Below are 7,558 nucleotides of genomic sequence, written 5' to 3'. Positions count from 1 at the left end.
AGCTAGGTTGGTGGTGCATGCTATAATCCAAGTACTTGAAGTCTAAGGTTTGAGAATCAGGAGCTTGATGTCAGCCTGGGCTACACCACAGAACCCTATGTCATAAAACAGATAGAAGAAAGAAACAAATGGATGGTAATAATCTGTATATATAGCTAGTCAGTATTTTCAGAAGAGTGCATATCACGCTTTTAGATGAGATCACTATTGTGATTTCAGGCTACCTTTTCCTCCTACCCATTTCATATATCATAACCCCTTTTCCATATTAACTAATCTTCTACATCCTGATGCTAAAAATCACTGCAGAATCTTCCATTTTAATGGCACACAATAATTTAATCTATTCCCTGTGGCTGGCCATTGCACTAACAAATATGTAATTAATGTAGTGAAATCTTTCCGCCAATTCATGATTTGTTTCTTGAGGGACATAGGCTATAATTTAGATGTGGTTTGTTCCCAGGGATTTGTACGTTGAAAGCTTAATTCCTAGTATGGTGCTGTGAAAGATCGTGGACTTTTAAGAGGCAGGATCTAGTGAGAGGTCCTTGGCACACTGGGGTGTGCCTGCAGAGGGATTATTGTTGAACAAGCCAGCCCCCACTCCCTCCCCTGCTCCCTGGCCTTCTGTGCCTGGCTATTTCTCTTGCCCCTCCTTTTACCATCATCCACAACATCCTTAGCAGAGCTGAGATGATGCCAGCACCATGCCTTTAACCCTCCAGAGCCTTGAGCTCAATTAGCCTCTTCTATTATTATTATTATTATGAGAATACTGTATAGAGGAGTTACAATTACATGGGCAAGATAACGAGTACATTTCTTGTCAAGCATTGTTGCCTCCTCGTTGTTTCTCCTTCCCATCCCTTCCCATACTCCTCTCCTCTCCCCACCCAATCCCCCCCACACACCAAAGTTGTTAAGTTTGTTTTTCGACATAACGATTTGTACATCTCATTGTTGCAATGGGTCCACCTGTATCCCTAGTTAAATGATTTTTTCCCTTCCCCCCCCCACAAATTATACCAACATCAAATACAGTGAAAGTATAAGTTATACTGTGGGGGAGGGACATACTAAGCAACAAAGAAATCATCTTATAAATATGATAGAAACAATTGCATGAAAGGAAAAAAAAAACAAAAAAAATGTGAAGACTTATCTTGGGGTTCATTCCCCTAACATCAACTTATCTGACCTTTTCTGCTTGACTCAGACATATACTAGTTATTGCAAATAAGGGAAACCATGGGACCTATGTTTCTTTGGGCCTGGATTACTTCACTTAATATAATTTTTTCCAAGCCTTTCCATTTCCTAACAAATGGGGCAATGTCATTCTTTCTGATGGAGGCATAGAATTCCATTGTGTATATATACCACATTTTCTTGATCCATTCATCTACGGAGGGGCATCTGGGTTGGTTCCATATCTTGGCTATGGTAAATAATGCTGCAATAAACATAGTCGTGCTGGTAGCTTTAGTGTGGTCTTGTTTGTAAACATTTGGGTAAATGCCCAATTGCTGGGTCATAGGGGAGCTCTATGTGGAGTCTTTTGAGGAACCTCCATACTGCCTTCCAAAGTGGTTGAACAAGTTTACACTCCCACCAACAATGCAGTAGGGTTCCCTTCTGTCCACATCCCCTCCAGCATCTGTTGTTATTAGAGGTCTTGATTATAGCCATTCTAACTGGGGTGAGGTGGTATCTTAATGTTGTTTTGATTTGCATTTCTTTTATGGCTAGAGAAGTTGAGCATTTCTTCATGTGTCTAGTGGCCATTCTTATTTCCTCTTCAGAGAAGTTTCTCTTTAAGTCTTTAGCCCACTTATTTATTGGGCAGTTGTTTCTTTGAAGATTTGTTGTTGGGGGATTTAATTTTTTAAGTTCCAGATATAGTTTAGATATGAGACCCTTATCTGTTTTATTGCTAGTGAAGATCTTCTCCCAATCCGTGGGCTTTCTATTGATCTTGCTAGTTATGTCCTTTGCCATGCAGAAGCTCTGCAATTTCATGCAATCCCATTTGTCCAACCTGTCTTTGATTTGTTGTGTTTCTGGGTCTCTATTAAGAAAATTTCAGCCTGTGCCAAGTAGACCTAGGGTTTCTCCTATTCCATCCTGTAATGTTTTCAGGGTGTCTGCTTTGACTCCGAGGTCTTTGATCAATTTGAAGTGGATTCTGGGGCAAAAGCCTCTTTTCTTTATAAGGACTTTGACACAAGTATTTCATTAGAGGAATGGGAAACTGACCAATGTATCATATAGAAAATGTAAATGAGGTTGACAGGAGCCGACTGGGACCCCGGGACCGGCCATGGCTCGGTTCGTGCAGCATGTTATGGGCCCCGCGGGCAGCGGGAAGACATCCGGGAGGTGATTGAAGTGGATGATGTGATGGAGGACGCATCGCTGAGGCTTGGTCCCAACGGAGGACTGGTGTTCTGCATGGAGTACTTGGCCAATAATGTTGACTGGCTGGAGGAGGCCATGTGGAGGACCACTACATCTGTCTGTCCACTGTCTGTCCAGGTCAGATTGAGCTGTGCACGCATCTGCCTGTGAAGAAGCAGCCAGTCCAGCAGCTGGAGCGGTGGGAGTCCCGAGTCTGTGGAGTTCTTCTGGTCGATTCCCAGTTCGTGGTGGAGTCATTCAAGTTCATTTCTGGCGTCCTGGCGGCCCTGAGTGCTATGATCTTTCTGGAAATTCCTCAAGTGAACATCATGACCAAAACGGACTTGCTGAGCAAGAAAGCAAAGAAGATAATTGAGAAGTTGCTGGATCTTGATATGTATTCTTGATTACAAGATTCCACAAGTGGCTTAAGAAGCAAAAAAGTTAAAAAAAAACTGACTAATGCTATTTGTGAACTGATTAACGACTACAGCATGGTGCGATTTTGACCCTATGATCCCTCAGATGAGGAGAGCCATTCAGTATGGAGAGGACCTGGAATTTAAAGAACCAAAGGAACAAGAAGCTGAGTCTTCCTCTATGTTTGATGAATATTTCCAAGAATGCCAGCAGGAATGAAGAGTAACTCACTATGAATGTGTGACCGCAGGCAGCCACATTGGCAGCACTGGCCGTACTGTGCTGCTGCTTTTAATTAAATAGGTGCACTGGCTCATTATCAGGAGCGCTGGCTCTTTATCAGGAGCACATCAGATTAGAGTTCCAAGTTCCTCTGGAGCTGCTCTTGTTTGAAGAGGTATCTTCTAACCTGGCACTGGTGGCTCATGCCTGTAATCCCAGCTACTCAGGCAGCTGAGAGCTGAGGATTACAGTTTGAAATCAGCAAGAAAGTCCACGAGATTTTCATCTTCAATTAACCACCAAAATGCTGGAACTGGTGCTGAGGCTCAAGTGGTAGAGTGCTAGCCTTGAGCACAAAAAAACTCAGGGACAGTGGCCAGACCCTGAGTTCATGCCCCGTACTGGCACCAAAAGGGGGGGGTGGCATCTTCTAGCTGTTCACTGATAGTTCAGTTATACAGGAGGCTGAGATCTGAGGATCTAGGTTCAAAGCCAGTTCAGGCAGAAAGGTTCTCTAGACTCTATTTCCAATTAACCAGTAAAATATTGGGCTGGAGGCATAGTTTTGAGCAAGCAAGTCAAATAAGCATAAGGCTATAAGTTCAAACACTGGTACCAGCAAATATACATATACATATATGTGTGTATATGTATGTATGTATATATAGAGAGAGAGAGTATAATTTAGAAAGTAAATGTAACTGAGATATGTGTGTACATATAGGAAAAAAATTAAAAGCTAAAGCCACATGCTGGTGGCTCATGCTTATAATCCTAATTACTCAGGAGGCTGAGATCTGAGGTCCATGGTTCAAAGCCAGCATGGTCAGGAAATTTTTTGAGACTCTTCAGTAAACTTTCAAAATGTTAAAAAAAAAAAAAGAAAATGTAAATGATAACTAATGTTTTGTCTTTTATCAATATGTTTCCTATCTTATGTGAGGACTCTGGGCAAAGACAATACATCATTATCATCATCGTCATCATCATCATCATCATCATCGCAACAACAACAATATAAAGTCTACCCCAGAAAACCAAAAGTCCAGGTTCCATTGGTAATAGAAAGAAGGCAGTGCAGACATGTCAACAAGCCTCAGTTGGTTAAGGACATCTCAGATGTCTTCATTTGAATAAAGATGAATTGCCTGGTTTCTTAGTTGGCACTAATGTGGTTTCTTTCTGTCTTTAACACTTTTATTCTACTGACACGGAGTCACTGGATATGAATGAAACAAATTGGAATGCCAATGCCTGACATATCAAGAGTCAGGCTGGGAGGTGAGGGGCGGGTTTGGGGGAGGGTAGCCGGAAATCCTGGCTCCCAGAGAAACCCAAATTAGAGTTCCTACTAACACAGTTAGATGCTGGACTGACAGCAAACACTCCACAGAGGTTCCTGAAGACCAGAGTCAAGCCGCGTCTCCTCATCTAACCAGGGGATGCTCAGAAATGTCAACACAGACCCTTGTGTCCTGCATTCCCAGAAGGAACCACAGACCCTTCTCTGCGGGGAGATGGAAGCCCTCCCTGAACTCCTAGATCACAAATGGCACATGCTATCAACTCTGTTTCATACTCTCTCCTTTCTCCTAGTAATACAGACTGGGGTTCTGTGAAAATCACTACAGAAACTATTTTTTATTAGTTTTATATGTCATATTTCTTTGCTATCTTCTAGTTAGTAGTCATCTACTTATGTTGGATACCATTTCTTTGCAAAAAAAAAAAAAATGCCAGTGTCGACCAGCCCTATCTAGGTCACTTCACACATGTGCAAACGTATTTGGAGGAAACATTTCTTGAAACTTCAGGCATGTACATTTGTAATTTGAGGAGGTATTGGCAACATGCCCTCCGAGAGATCTCCTGATTGACACTTCTAGCAGCCACTCATGGGGCAGTATTTTATACAACTTTGGGGTCTTGAAAATGCATAAAAATGATATTTCCACATTGTTTTAATTTGCATTTCCCTTGCTTTATGAAGCTGTTCATGTTTCCATATGTGTACAAGTCATTTCTTCTAGGAACAATGAATTCCTATTCTTCCTCCATATCTATCCAGGTAGAGATGCCGTTAGAGTCTTTAGCACATGATAAAGTCCTAAGTCTTCACTGATTCATCTAAGGCAATGAGCATTCCTGATTATTCACTAACCCAGGGATTATATCTATCTTACACAATTTGTCTCAAAAATAAAAGAGATATGGTGGCTCAGTGGTAGAGCGCTTGCCTTGCATGCGTGAGGCCTTGGGTTCGATTCCTCAGCACCACATAAGCAAAAAGAAAAAAGCCAGAAGTGGCGCTGTGGCTCAAGTGGTAGAGCACTAGCCTTGAGCTGAAGAGCTGAGGGACAGTGCCCAGGCCCAGTGTTCAGGCCCCACAACCGGACCCCCCCCCAAAAAAAGAGGAAAAATAAAAGAGATATGTAGTGTTAGGTTCAGATAGTTCCATAAGTTCTAAATTTCAGCACCATGGAGCTGTGCTGTGCTACTAAGCATCCATTTCCACATCCCCAAACACCCCAAGACAAACCCTGCTTGACTTTTCTTTCATCTTGCTACTTCCATAGAGCAAAGCACTTGCCATTCACTTCCCAGAAGACTTTTCAAAGCTGCCTTTACAAATATGATCCATGACCTTCCCTAAAGACACACCTCTCATTTCCAACTGGCCCAAATGACAGGGCCATTCACACACCCTGTCACTTACACCAGTCATGCCCCAGATTCTCCCTCCCACCCAGCTTCTCTCTAGCAACCATTGTCTTGAGTCCCAACAGCTTTGCACCCAGGAAACATCACAGAGGGGCGCTGGGATGGAAAGCCCTGTTGCCAGAATGTTTGGGAAACCCAAAGTCATTTTCAACCTTCTCTTGTTGCTATGAGACAGGTAGACGCTGTGTAGGTGTGGAGAGACGCTAGCCTGGAAACCGACAGAGAGGGATCTGTATGTGCTGGTTGCCACGGTGATAAGAAACCGGAGAAGGTTTTCTCCAATGCCCATTGGTGCCTGGCCTGTCAGGTGGCCCAAGCTGCCAGAGTGCTAAGGGTCCTTCATCAAATCATTGCATTTAAGTTCATTTGCTTTTCTTTCTTTCTTTCTTTTTTTCAAAATTAACTGATTCTTTCCTGAACACCACAAGCTACACATATGTTGTTTGTGGGTTTCTTCTACAACCGTTAATTTTTTTAAAAAAAATTTTACTTTCCTGGTATACATGAGTCACATGGATAGTTCACTTTCATCACTGTCCAGTGAGCTTCACCACTGCACTTTTACACCCTTTTCCCCTCTAGTTCTGTGCCCTCTCCCTCCTTTCCCAAAGATACCCACATGAATATACCATCCATAAAGAAAAGACAGAATCTTCAAAAGATTAAAATAAAAAATCTCTTGTTTCCATATCTTGGAGTTCTTTTCAAAACATGTATGCACATATATATATATATATATATATATATATATATATATATGATTTTCTATAAATATAAAGAAGCATGTAAATGTTGTGCCTTTATGTTTTTCTCCTAAAAGTATCCTCTTTTGGTCTCACTGTGTCAGTGTCTAGAATCCTTTATCATATGATCAGTTCACTTTCAAGTGTGTGCAGTAGGTCTGAAGACCCTACTTTACAAAATGAGAAGCGAAAAAGAAGATGCAGGTCCTACCAGCAGCCTAGAAAATAAAGTATCTAAATCAAAACCTACAGTTTTGGGGCTTGAGGGGGGTTGTTTGTCCGTTTGTCTGTGCTGGTACTGAAGCTTGAACTCTGAGCCTCAGGTTATCACTTAGCTTTTATGCTCAAGACAGGCATTCTACCACTTGAGCCACAGCTCCACTTCCAGCTTTGTGCTGGTTAATTGAAAATACAAGTCTCAGAGATACAAGTCTCATCCAGGTTGACTTTGAACATTGATCCTCGGATCTCAGCCTCCTAAGTAATCACAGGCATGAGCCACCAGTGCCTGGTGCAAACCCTGTATTTCAATGACTTTCTCATAGTCTCTCTTACAAAGTTTAGCTCCATTAGCATTCATTAATCCAATATCTGTCACAATGCTTTGCTCATGTCACCTAGGCAATGAGAACCCATGAGAGTAGAGGCCAGCTATCTGGAATTCTAACTACCTCTCAAATGAAGGTTACTTCCAGGCAGACCAAAGCTGGAAAAATACTGCTGTAGTCTACGCAGTTTTACAGTCCCATGGAAAAACATCAACTCTAGCCAAGAGCCTCTTAAGTTTTCCCTGTTCCCCAGCCTTCTTCTCATGTGTTTCCTTCCCCACAGCACCCCCAAGCAGCCCATTTATTGCCAAATAACTTGTACCTATTGAATAATAATAAATCTTGCCGTCATTTTTAAATCAAAAACTGACATTACTACCCACCTGACCAGATGAGATAAGCAGTGTTAAAATGCTGTAGTGATAAAACCGTTTCAAACCAAGGGACAATAATCTGACTCTGAGATTCTGCTCCGGTGAATGTACATTGCTCATCAGACTTTCG

At 42.0% G+C, this 7,558-nt stretch overlaps 1 pseudogene; it reads left to right on the top strand.

The window, feature by feature from the left end:
- Positions 1 to 2,283: 2,283 nt before the first annotated feature.
- LOC105996826 lies at positions 2,284 to 3,069 on the top strand (annotated as a pseudogene).
- The last annotated feature ends 4,489 nt before the right edge of the window (positions 3,070 to 7,558 follow it).

This window comes from Dipodomys ordii, unplaced genomic scaffold (assembly GCF_000151885.1).
Source record: "Dipodomys ordii isolate 6190 unplaced genomic scaffold, Dord_2.0 Scaffold137, whole genome shotgun sequence".
NCBI classification, from domain to species: domain Eukaryota; kingdom Metazoa; phylum Chordata; class Mammalia; order Rodentia; family Heteromyidae; genus Dipodomys; species Dipodomys ordii.
Note: the sequence above shows the minus strand (reverse complement) of the source record. Positions and strands in the feature narration are given on the sequence as shown.